This window comes from Acanthaster planci, linkage group LG15, assembly GCF_054643075.1.
Source record: "Acanthaster planci isolate LZ-2023a linkage group LG15, COTS_SCS, whole genome shotgun sequence".
NCBI classification, from domain to species: domain Eukaryota; kingdom Metazoa; phylum Echinodermata; class Asteroidea; order Valvatida; family Acanthasteridae; genus Acanthaster; species Acanthaster planci.
Window position 1 is genome coordinate 11930649 of NC_141791.1, and position 13702 is coordinate 11944350.

At 41.7% G+C, this 13702-nt stretch overlaps 2 protein-coding genes across 4 annotated transcripts in view; one reads left to right on the top strand and one right to left on the bottom strand.

Moving 5' to 3' along the window:
- LOC110981464 (uncharacterized) overlaps positions 1–13702 on the bottom strand; it is a 79242-nt gene that overhangs the window by 9638 nt on the left and 55902 nt on the right. The window lies entirely within an intron of this gene.
- LOC110981465 (uncharacterized) overlaps positions 4981–13702 on the top strand; it is a 28358-nt gene continuing 19636 nt past the window's right edge. The window contains exon 1 of the mRNA XM_022239054.2: positions 4981–5481. The gene's annotated coding sequence lies outside the window, so the exon portion shown is untranslated. The remainder of the gene's footprint in view (positions 5482–13702) is intronic.

The window sequence follows — 13702 nt, forward strand, 5'->3', positions numbered from 1 at the left end:
CTATGAAATTGACCCCAGTTCCTTTTCTGGCACATCCTTTCACACTGGCAAAAAACAAAAAAGCAGTCAGATACTTGAGGAGCAAAGCATTTCTGCATGTAGTATGCTGTTGAGAATCATGCACTGCCACTTATGGTTGGAGCTGGTAACAGGTTTTCTGCTCCAAACAACTGACACTGCACAAGTCCGTAGCACTGAATGCAGTGGTTCTCTTAACGGCGAAGTTGTTTCGATGACCAAAGAATCTATAAATGCTGTCTGATTCTTCCCACAGAAATTAGTTTGATCTCGCTACAAAGGAACTATCAAACATCATACATGTATTTGAAAGTCCAAAAACAATTCTTAAAGTGTGTACAAATCGGAACAAAAATTGCTTCCGAGCAAGACCAGGGTAATCTTTCAATTCCAGCCACAAACTTAGTTCTTAACTTCATTAACGTGACTTCTGAATGAGTTTGTGTCAATTGTTCCGTGCGCACAATACACCAATGATCAGGTTTACATGTATATATGAAGTGAATGAAACCTTGACCTTTATTCAAAAGGAACTCGGCCCCCCCTCCCTTCCCCAAACTGTCAAAAACTAGCGCGACAAGCGCAATGCTTCCTGTTACAGCATCAGTCTCTCTCCAGCCAGTGGTTCATAATGTGTACAGGCATTGGCATGCTTGTAGGAATCTAGGAGTAGGATGTGTTGAGTATTGACAGTGCCGTTTCACTGGAGTGTGTTGCATGCTGACAGCATGAGCAGTGATCTTTTGTACACAAACTTGACCAGCTGAACAGAAGTGCATGGACTGCCGCAGATCCGGGGATTAATTTTTTTTTAAAAACAAATGCACATCTGGCTCTTGTGATAGGAGCGATCGATAGCCGTATGAATGCCAACTGCCGAAATCAATGGATTTAAAGACCCGCTGTTCGGCAAGGATTGGAAATAGCTGTCCCAAAAGGGCAAGGTACCAGGTAAGTGTGACACACTGTTTTGTGTTCGTTCTGTTATCAAGGGAACTTTGGCAATCTCTGATGATTGGATGAGGCTTGACAAATTGAAACTACTGTTTCCTTGACAACAAATGCTTGACAATAATGTCATGAATTACTCAGGAAAACACAAATTCATGTAATGGTGATACAAATACAACCTTGAGTAAAAATCAGATTGAAGTTGAAATTGAAATTAAAACTGACAGAGAAACAGATCTGGACAAAAAGTTCCCCGCAACAAATGTTTGATTACTCAGTCTCGCAGAGGCAGATCACTCAGATTTTCATCGGAATTGGCACAGGATCTAGAAAAACTATCCACTGAAGTAAAGTGTGCTTGTTTCTTAACAGAAAAGGGGGACATGTTTTGAAAAAAGTATTATACATTTAATTTGGAGACATGCTTTTTTTTCTGATTTTTTTTAATGATTAAAAACTCCCCGCTGAACTGCTCAAAGGGATGAGCTTCAAGGCTGAAAGAAATTGTCCTCCTGAAAAGTCATGGGAATAACAAGGCATTTGGGCTTTCATTCAGCTATGCCCCATGTTGTTTTCAAAAGAACTGCCTATCTTATCTTGCTGTTAAACAAAACCAAGCCAGGGGCTGAGAGATTACTATGTCACGCTGGTCAACAAATAATTGCCACTGTGACAAGTAATAATCTCTGGCATCGACAACCTGCCACGCCCACTCCTACGCACAATCGGCAGAGAACAAGATAAGGACATTGCCAGCTTGGCGTTTAAAAACATTATACTGTATTGATGGGAACGAGAGGAGTACAGAAGACTTCCAGTCTGAGCTCGACAAATAGATCTGTCGGGGAGGGTGTATCGGACAGTGCTGCACTCGAGTTCTAACCGGCTCCCGGCTCGAGAGCCCCCACTAAGCCCACGCAGCGTCGGGGATCAATGTTGCCTTTGCCGTAGACCGGATGGGGGAAAAAATTGACCGTGCTTGACGTGGTGCCGGTCAGTCAATTTGTTGCTGATCAATGGATCACGGAAGGGAGGCTGTCGAGGAGGGGGGGGGGTAGTGGGAGTGGGAGCTCAGACAGGACGGCAAATCTGAGGATAATCACTGACTGCACGTCATCGTTTTGCTGATGTTAGTGTTTACCTACAAGTGATCAATCGCGCCCGGGGTACCATTCTGACAGTACAAGCTGTACAGATGCAGGAAGCTCATGGGGCTGACATTTTCACCTCCCACTGCTTCCTTGTGAAGTTAATCTCATGAGATCTACACGTGTATAACATACTTCACTTAAAAATGACAGACTTGAAAACGAATCCTTTAGAGAGAAACCTTGTCGTATAATGTTGTTGCAGGCATTTTGAATTCTCATGTTGAAAGCAACCAGTGGTCAATGTGTCAAATCGAATAAACTGATGGTCACAAGTATGAATTGGTAAATAAAACTTCCAAGCAAACCAGTCTCTTTCAGAAAATAAACGTGTCCGAGCCAATCTGCTTGAATTTAAAATGATCGATTGTTGAATGTTTGAATATTAATTTTTGAATTTGAATATTTGAATGCAAAATTTATGAAAAGGAAGGGAAAATTTTCTTTTGTTTCAAATGAAAAAAATTGCACTATGGAAGCTTGTTTCAAGCAGCTGTTCAAATGAAAAGTCTAAGAAATCCTACAATGATTTAAAAAGTAAATTATTAATTAAACAATTTAAAAGCAGTAGAATTTTTCAACGGGGTAAGAAGTCTTGTTCATCATTTAAATCTTGCTAAATCGTGGCTGGAGATACTCCTAGATTTGAGAAGCTATTATATTGATCATAATGTACATGTATAACTGTGTTACACTGCAACTGATTTTGTATATGGTTTGTTCATCAACAATCTGCCGTTTGGTGCGACCGAATATTTGGATATTCGATTAAATCGAAGGTCGAATATTTGAACAGTGAATTATTCGAATTGACTCAGCCCTACTAAAAGCAAACAACCGGAGCACACTGCCATTAACGACCTGTTCTGATCCGATGAAATTAGTCTACATAACAAGCCCACACCAGAAACTGGGTGATTCTGACTAATTTTGACGCTGTGCACAACGGAGGATCTTTGATTCTGCAAGCGACACCAGCACGCAGGTCGATCTCTCATTGAACATTTATGAGACTCTGCGTCGCATTACTCCAGATCATTGCACTGGAGCGGTGGAAAACGACACAGCTGCGGTCAACAGTTTGGTCTTTCAGCCGCGCCTGCGATAAGAAATTCCTTCCGCCAAACGAGGCGCCGCATGTTTTGTTGAAAATCGCTCACACCGAGTTCAGACGGGCACAGCAGAGCCACGCTGAATCAAATCATTCCTGGGGATTTGACTTTCATCAACACGGCCTTGGTTTTCGTTCATCTCAGGTCCAGATATGTTAACGAAATTTTACCAAAAATGCAGCTATTATTTAACCAACATCGCTTAGGTGTTGGTTTTGCTTAGTGGCTTTCACATTCATTTCATGTCTGCATGTTAGCAAAAAATTACCAAACATGCAGATCCTGTTTCTGTCATCAGCAAGGGGAACTGTTTATCATTTACGCCAGTCCCAACCTGCTGAGATACGATTCCCAGCAGACGGGATTACAAGCAGGCTTAGCTCCGGCTTCCGCAATGGCTAACTTAACCCTTTGATGCCGAACAGCCGCCCACAGCTACTTTCCAGTTTGCTGCTTTTTATCACTGCAAACACTTGTCAGAGAATGGCTTAAAAAAAAAACAAAACGTCAGAGCTTGTTGAATCCTAACACCGGACACTTGAGGGGGGCCAAGTCCCCCTGTCAAGCCGTCCTACATATGGACTGAGGATGCCGGCAATTATTCTGAGCGAGAAGTGACCTTTATTTTGTCTATGCAGCCACCTTTTAAGGAGTTGAAGTGGGTGGGTTTTCTTGGCAGGGGAATGTGCATCCCTTGAGGAACAGTGCAACCAATCATGTTGAACTGGCACCATGACAGGAGCAAAACTAAGTTCAGCCACATTGGAGACGATCTGCCAAACACTGACTTGGATTTGCTTGTTTTTATTCTCTCAAATCGCCTTTATTACAAACAAGTGCCCCTACGGGGAGTGTATGCAGTCGATCTTGTCACTAAAAAACCTGACTAATCGAAAATACAAATGTTGGCATAAAGCTGTACTAGAATAGTATAGCTTTAGAATATTGGTGATTTGAAACCTAGCTTTTGAACAAGCCATTTGTAAGGAACATCCTCTTTGATTTTAGTTGGCTGTTTGAGGACCGTGAAGTCATCTTGAGAGTCCCCTAAGACCAACCTATAGATGGGGCCCCCGAGACCAACTAATAATGACAGCTATGGAAATAAGCCTCCATAGTGGAGCCGTGACACAATGCAAAAGATATCAGAAAAAATCATACAGTTTCCTCGCCTCGGGCAGTGTTTAAATTAATCCAATTGATTTGGGACGGCGGGCTGTTGTGCGTGATCCCGGCTCAGCGGACAAAAGCCCCGCGCCAGGTTAGAAATGCGCATATAAAATGAAGCAGCCGGTGGGAATTTTCAAGGGCAGAACTGTTTAAAAAAAAAATCCTTGCTGCAGGGGGGGGGGGGTGGAAGAGAGGGAATTACGTCAAACAAGTTCTGATTCTGAAAAACTGGCCGGCTGCTTTTGGGCTCATCAGTGCAATGTCATCAACCAATTGTGTAAGCCGACCCACCAAACATGCACGACTCTCCCACCAGCCAAAGACTGTGCTGGTAGAAACTCATTTGCATAATCAATGAATAATTCACAAGCAGCTGACTTCCACTATCACACACTCGTGATAAAGTGTGTTTCATCTGGTATTAAAGGGAAAATCCAATTAATGCTGTAAATGAGGAGTTAAATAGAAAAATTTCACCAAAAAAAAAAAAAAAGAAACAAAAACAGGGAACGAAAGGTCAATGTTTTGGTTTAAAAAAAATCAATGTTCCCCAGAGAACAGTGTCAGAGTTTACAAAAAAAAATCTCTGCACTTCTCCCACCATGAACTCCTGTCTATCTCGATTAAATGCAGCAAGCATAGAACCGTCTCTCAGTGAGGGGTAATTGAACACAAATACCCCCTCAATGATACAATGGAAGGCTCTGCATCACTGAGGGACACACGAACAGTTGATGAGAAATAGAGAGAGAGACACTGGAGTAGGATTGGGAAGGCCAAAGCCAAGTAGTGCAGTGTTTTAGAAGCACGAGGGGGGAAAAATATAATGTCAGGCTGGTGTGTGTACATTAAGTTGTCGGGTCTCGGCCAAGTTCGACAGCATCACTTCCGACATCGTCTTAAATCGGCTCTTGGGGGTCGTCGTCTGTTCGGCGGTGCTAAAGTTAGACGTGGGATCACTGAGTAATAGCCTGACATCACCTGCTTGGTCCAGGTCGAGGGTTCTCTTTTTTTCTGACATCAACTTGAACGGTGGAGGCAAAATCTCACCAATGGATTAACCCTGGCTCCAACTGTCTCAGGTAAGAACAGTATGTAGTATTCATTTCTACTTCCCGTGTGCTGCCTACAAAGATTTCTTTCAGAGTCACCATGGATGAGCATGTGGACGGGCATACAGCATTACAGAATGCTAGGTTTTAATTGCTAGAAAGACAGAAACTATGCGGGACAGACAGCGCCAGAGTTGAGCTCAGTTTTAGCAAAAAAGTTGTACTGGCCTTCAGTGCACTTAGCAGGGGGACGACCAGTGCACACAATTTTTTCCGCTGCCATTTTGTGCATTTTTAGCACATTGTGCCTTTAAAAGCATGCTTTGTGCTCAGCTTAAATTGCCTGTGCAAATTAAATAAACAAACGGCTCCTGAGCAAAAAGAAACAGTCAGCAACCGATGTTTCGACTGGGCCCAATATCATAAGGTTCGACAGAAAAATACTCAGCTTCAACTAAGGGCGCGCATTCCTGATTTGTAAAAGCCGAATCACCATGAATAGCAATTCTCGGATAAATTGAAATTGTGTCTTGGCGGCCCCGGGTTGATTCTGCTACATGGTGTTTGATGAAAGATCACCAAGATCGAAATGTGCCCCAACAAATTTGGACCTGTTTGAAATTGTCGAGTTGATTCCGAAACAAATTTCAAGATTTGGTTTTTATATTTTATTTTATTGTTCTCATTAAATTCATAAGATAATATCATTCTGGATGATTCTGGAGTTATTTGTATCTATTATTCTCGGCTTAATCACAACAATTTGGTTTTATTTTGCACTCAATCACTTTCATTTGGCTTGATTCGGTCTGATTCGGCTTCCAATTTGTACCCAGTTCTGGATTATTTTCCCTGTTTCATCTTAAGTTCTGCTAACACGCAGTGAATTGGGGCTTATGATTTCTCCCAATGCCATCAAGAATTTTCATGCGGAATAAAACTAATGGGGGCATTCCTGACACTAATTTGGGAACGAGTGAACCTGAATTAGCAACTTCCCAAGCAACGCAAAAAATCCATAAGAACCGGTTGCCGGCAATAGACAAGTGATGGAGTTTTCGCTGGCAACTTGTTTCTGCTAAGCAAAATGATTTAATGTGTTGAGCAAATTCATTTCCTTCCTTAATTTGCAGAGATATTGGAAAAAACTTTTGCTAAAGTCCATCTGATCAAAACCCTTAAACTAGAAAAAATCGAAGGAGCGACTGTGCACAAAATCATGGAATTTCATTGATGAGGAAAAATTTCAAATTTAAACAAAATGTGTGTTTATTTAAATTTATTTACAGGGAAACTTGGAAGTACAGGGATGTTCTAAAAATGATGGGGAATATAGAAAAATACTTCGCTCAAGAGGGGGACTTACATGTCCAAGATATCATTGTTGGAGGAATTCAAGACTGATGGGGGGACTAATTAATGTAAATTGTGTTCAATCACTGGTCTAATTGGTTGGCACATGAGATCAACATTACCCCCAACACACAATCCGTTCCATGAACTTTTTTTCACAGTTGAACAGATTCAGGGCTGTTAGGGGACTTATTAATGTAAATTGTGTTCAACTACTGATGGTCTAATTGGTTGACACCCAACATCAACATTTACAGTTCCTATCAGTCTTAAGAATCCAGTCTTCTGCAGCAAAACCCTGAATACCAAGTTATTCATGGATGAAGTACCTTTTGTTGGCTTACTAAGTAAAGTTTACTCTAGTTCCATCAGTGCACGGACCTTTTGTTTAAATAATCTGTGATGCATCAAAACAAAGGGCTGAGTTTGCTCTTTGTGATGCAAACTGAAATTTATTAGGGAAAACAAGACCCTTCAGGCTCATTTTGTTGGTCAAAAATGTGTCTAACGCACTGTGGACTGTTTATACATTCAAAGAGACTCAGTGAAAGACAGGCCAAGCGGCCAAGATCTTGACTGGTGAGCACGGCAGCGATTTCCAATCCACATTCCGTGCAGTCGTGGATATTATTATCCAGGCCAGCTACGATAAACACACACCATGGGGTAAACCGGAGCCAGGCTGGACCCCGACCAATTGAATTAGGCAGCACAACTTGATCGGTCCGAGAGCCGACCGGGGCCAGTTGACTCTATCTCCCCGAATGGGTTGACGACTTATTACAAAGTCCATCTCTGAGCACTCGGTTTTCAGGGAATGACACCTTGATACATGCTTCAGCTCTTGTGAATGAAATCATCTCCGGTCACGAGAAACTGGGTTTTTCTTTAAAAAAAAAAAAGAAGGAGCTGTTTTGCGCACAGCTGTGCTTTACATTTCAGTTTTTGATTGTGAAATGAAATTTATAGGAATGGTCTTGAAGTTATTCACCCCCATTAATGTCAATACACAAAAAGACTCATCCACAATGACAATTAAAGAGGTAGACTTATAGTTCACCATTCAAAGATCACATATAAATGACATCATAAAAAAAATGTTCACTGATCCTACCGACTCCCCCAACATTTCTGCTTAAAAAACTTGCCCAAATCCTGCAGTCTCCCCTGTCTACAAAATCAGTGGTGATTTTTAGGGATCTTCAATTACAGTATCAGCTATTGCTGAAGACATCCTCTCCAAACTACAATGTATGTGAGGTAACAATGGCTGGGCTCTTGCTTGTCTCCCTCAGTCAAGTAAAAATCTGTCCAAATCCAAGTGGATGTTATGAGACTGGGTGGGGAGGTACCAGTAATCAGTCTACCAAAATCAAAATATGACAAACTCCAATTCAAAATTTGCCAATCCAAAATTGTTGATACTGTGTATCTTGTAAGCTTCTTTTTGTCAGTCTGGGGGGAAAAGGGTATTAAACTTTGAAAAGTTAAATCAAATTAAATAGATAAAGTAATTATCTGACAATTTTTGCATTGGGACCTTTCAAAAATACGCTGTGAACAAAAAATTCCAACGCTGCGCAGCCAGCAACCCCATGTCAGATTCTCTGTACCTGCAGGAAACATGCAGCCCCATGCTGAGAAGGAGCGACTCAGATTTAAAGTCCTAAATCCTTCAACACCGCAAAACTGTCGTCAATTTCGGCAGGTTCACTGTGTATTCGATTCACAACTTACACGTACTTAGTCACATTCCTCGATCAATCGGACATTTTTCTCTCTAATTACAGAGAGCTTGCTGAGAAGTTTCGAAAATTGCAGTTTCTGGGGAATACTGAAGCCACCTCAACACTGTTTTTGCAGTGAATGAGAATTACCAGAGCATGAAGGAGGCTGTACATTTGGTGAGGTCAGGAGAAATACTGGGAATGTAAACCGGCCTGTCACTTCTCACAAAATGTTAGACAATACCATTGCCTGAAGGTGTAACTCTATCAACCGAGGGATAAAATGTTCCTCAAATCTGCACAAAGTTCACGAGGAAAAAAAAAAAACTTGTGTAGTTCGTGCTTGAGTTTCGGAATTTTCTCCACATATTCAGGTCTCAAAAGATAATATTCCATTTTTAGGGTTGCTGTTGATTCTCACTTCTGATCTCCCGGGGAAAGGGATTAAGGTCCCTCAAATCCACATGAACTCGATAACGAGAAAAGCAGGTTTGGGTACACTCGACACCACGCTGCCTCGACCTGCCTGTACCATATACCACGAGCGTGAGTGTTGTTCTCATAAATTGGCAGGCCTTGGTGATGGATACATTAAAAATAAAAATGAACGCAAGTGACCACTGTCCAATGAAAATCTGTAAGTGGTCAATTCCCTGCTGCACTGTGATGAACCTGTCGGTGCGCTTTCCCAGCACATTTTATTGGAGTGTTTCTAAGGATGGAACCTGGGGAAAGGGGAAGCACAACTGCCCCATTAAGTTTCTAGTGAATCATCTAAAATCAGGAGAAAGATTCTGCTAGGATCAAAACGTTAGGCCCCTCCATATTTTATGACCACTAAAGCACAACAGAATTGACTCTTCCAGGGGCAGAAGTAATCCTTTCTCTGTGGTTATACAGAATGCCACCAGACTACTATGGTGTTATAGTGTGTACAAGTAAATGTAGGTGCAGGTAGCAGTGGTAGATAACCTGTGGGTACCTGTTTGGACCCCCCCCCCAGCTAATGAACTGTGTTGGGAGATTAAAAGGCCAACGCCCGGTTTCAGAGCGTGTACTTCCCATTTTTATAATCAGCCATTTGTATTAGAAATTTAGAAATGAATGATGGCCTAAGTTTTCTCTGATTTGCTAAAACTGGAGTCAGCCTTTCAAGGTACGTATTCGGTATCCCGAAATATTTGAAACACTCTTAGCCAAGTCAGGAATCTTATTAATTTTGTACAGTGCATGATCTCTTTAAAGGGAAATACAGAGCGCTGAAGCCAGGAGTGTACATGCACATGTTTGTGTGGAAGCTACTGCCAACCAAGCAGGGCATGGTTTGCATGGTTGTGTGCCGTGGCGCTGAGCTTGAGCTGCTGCGTACATGTACATGTATGTAATTTGACCGATCTGTCCTGGAATGATAATTGTAGCATTCATGCTGGGACAGGCATCTTGCAAAATGCAGATCTGTATAGTACAATGTATATTTATGATTACGCTGAGCCAATTTGACATGTTCAAGCAAGCCAATATTGGAATGGAAGTTTCCAGGAGGTCATGACGGCGTACTGGAAAAACTGGTTGCTACTGGGTGGAGGATATTTTTGGTGACTAAAAAAAAAATGGAAGTTACAACATTTTCTTGAAGATGAAGAGAGCACATTGATCAAAACGTCAAGCTCAAACAATCAGTTAAAAACTTCTTTCGGAATGAGACTTTTTCCAGCACAGCGATACATCAAACCCTGCTAGTTTACACCTTCACCACCAACAATATGTACAAACATGCACAATGTAAAAATATCTCATTTCTATCGGCAGAGACAACCGCTTGATACAAATAGCTACTTCTCAAAGGTTCCATTTAAAGGTGACATCAAAATCCCCTCTACCTAACACTGTTTTGTTTCTCCTTATCTTTCTAATTCTTTTCATTCTCCAATTTGCTCCGAAGGTTCTCTGATTTTTCATAAATGATCAAGTTTGTGAATATGTCAATACTGTATGTGGACCAGCTAGCTTTCATCCAAACACTATCTTCACATTAAACCACCCAAGTGAGCAAGTACCAAACCCTTCTGATTCATTGGCCTAGAGAGCTGGACTAATTGGAAGATTACACAGTTGGATGCTTGGCTATTTAGTTTGATATCTTGGCAACTGCCCTAAACCGCTTGAGAAATTCTACCCTGTTGGGTCTGGCGCGATAACACACAATTATGCAGGAAGCATTAACTCATAACTCTGCAGAAGAACATGTACTGTAAGTACAAAGGAAATTATACCGGTACATGGAGGTCACTAAAGTCACATTCTGGAAAGCTAAAGTTGCTCCATGAAGAAAGGATACTCACAGAGTAAGGGTCAATAAAGATGGGCTCTTAAAATGGTGTAATCCAAGTTTTACATGCTCCTGCTAAACACGTTTGTTTTCCCAGTTAAGTTTTCTCAAAATATCCAACACTGAATGTCACCGGTCCAATACACACTGTACATGTACATGTACGATACCAAACACTGAATATCACCGGTGTAACACACCAAATCTTGAATATCACCGTTCCAATATAGCAAACATTCTCATCGGCTCAATATACCAAAGATGTTGGAGTGATTCAACACAGAAGTATGCACAAATCGCTGCCTGGTCCCTGGTGGACACTACACACTGTGGACGGCCAAGATAGCAGTGAGGGCTTGTGGCTGACGCCACATGCAACCCTCTTCCTCAACCCTGGGCAGTACTGTCGCTGCTGTATCAATTACCTCGCATTTACCTCTGAATTTTGCTACAAATCTCATTTGAGACAGATGCATTGATTTAATTTACAACCCCCCCAACAAAATAAAACTGTATCATTTCTGGCAACATGCATGACATTATCTTGTTCAGAGTCCATAGATGAAGTACAGAGGCAGACCCAAAGGTATTAAATAAGAAATAAAGCCTATTTTCTGAGTTTGCATAACTAGGTACTGGTACGTGTACATGTATGCTACATGTACTTGCTCAGTCACTGTATATATTTTACATGGTGGCTCATTAATTAAGTAACTGGTTTTAAGTCGGACCTGGTTTAATTTGACAAATGGTTCAAATCCGAAACAGGATTAAATCCATAACCAGGCGCAGTAACTACTCTCTTCTTGTTATGGAGTTACTGTTTTTACTTGACAGGTGTTTTTCTGCAGTAAGTGTCTGCTTAAATCTAGATGCTATTTTTATCCGTCGCCATACTCAGCAAACAGTGTGTGTGCATAGCACATACATGTGTACCAACTTAACCAGATGCCCACACAATCAAATTGTGTCGCCACATTCTTATTAAGAAATCTGTTGGGGGAAAGCAGTATGGAAATTACATTAGAAGCAAGATATGGGACAGAGACCCACCCCCCCTTTGTGTTGGTCATTGTTTGATTGGAATCTCAGGAATACTTTTCAGACATCTGGGAGGTAACAAAAGTCTAGAGTGTGTATAGGGATTGGACATGTAGGGGGTTACCCCTCTGTCCCATATCTTGCTGGGTATAACTTTGACTCTCCATCTTCTTTGTGGTAGTAAATGGGAGAACCTTTAACCTGTTCATTTTATGCTAATGAACATGTTCATATTCATGAGCTGAAGTGTGATGTCAGAATAGCAGAGGCTCCAAAGCTCTGTACAGTTATAAATGATACTTTTTTTTTTACATTTTCTGAGAGGAAATTCCCTTTGTACTTATTTTCACGATGTTAAGTGGTGTGTTTAGAATTAATTGACAGCCAGTCTTTCTTCAAAACTCTGTTGGGGGTAATTGTGAGGGATGAATTCTTGCACAAGTGGTTGGTGCCTTACTGTGCGACAACAGAAAAATGGCGCCCTCTGAAAAGAACCAATGAAACAAAAAAGGACTGGATCAGCTACCCGTCCCTTTTTAAAAGAATTCTTCAGATCTTGCTTGTTTCATTGTCGCAAGTCTCAGTTGAATGCCCACTGCATGTTTCCCCGACAGTCCTCGATCCTCCAATTTCAAAACAATTTTACATACACCCCACAGGGGTTATGAGGGTTAAAGAAATATACAACAGAGTACATGCTCGTGAAACTGCCATGGTGTGGAATTCAGGAAGATGACAGGACTTCGACCATTCTGTCCTTCCTCCGCCATGACCGAAGCATGTGTCTGTGAGATGAATCTTTAGTGTTTAGGGTTCAGTGATGCGCTTCAGATTAGAGTGTTATATAGCCTCATAAATACGCTGTCCTCCTTGCTTAAGGCCCCGTCAAGCGTGGGCTAATGATGAAATAGTATTACAGCTCATGGGCCGAAAACCGCAAGGTACATGTAGTCGTTAAGTTGGGGGAGGGGCGGGAGAAGATAGCCATCGTGTGAATTCTACCAAGTGCAGGCGTCAGCTCTGTGGTTATGGACATTTTTGACACCAAGCGTGCTGATTCTTCTTGACTTGACCGATCTTTTCTTGATTTGATTGATCGTTTCTCGGGTTCTCTTGAAGTGGACCCTGGTTGAGAGAAAAGACTTGGTGCGCAAGGAGCAGCGAGTGACCGTCTCCCGGGTGTTTTGTTTTGGGTTCTAAACCAGCACAGTGCTGCCTTGTTTTTTCCCCACAAATGTCAACAGAGTGGTAAGAATGCAAGTGTTTTGAGTTGAGAGGCAAGAAGCCGCTTAAAAGTGGTAAGAATGCAAGTGTTTGGAGTTGCGAGGCAAGAAGCCGCTTAAAAGTGGAGAGGGGGGGAAAGAAAAGGCACAAGAACAAGAAAAAGGAGGAGATGACGGGAGGAAAATCACCGATGCCTCAGAACTGGCCCCCTTCCAGCATTAGCATGATGCTTTGGCCCCCTCTTCCCCTTCCCAGGCAGAAAAGCTGACAACACCCACGGGCTAGAATGTCTATGTTGTGTCAGGCTTGAATTTGAACAACCAATAAAAGACAGGTAGACTCCCGGTATCTTTTTGGGCAGAGTTTTAATTCGTCACTGAGGCAGAGCAATTTTTCTTTTCCCTAGTTCCGAGACGGGAAAAGATTAATTAAACCCCAGAATTGTGCCGATTTCAAAATATGAGTGTATTTGTACATAAGTTGTTCTGGTAATATTTGTACTCATCTGAATACATTTGTGATGATTCAACATGATTCTTGACTGTTTAACACCAAGAATAACTCTAGGAAACTTGTA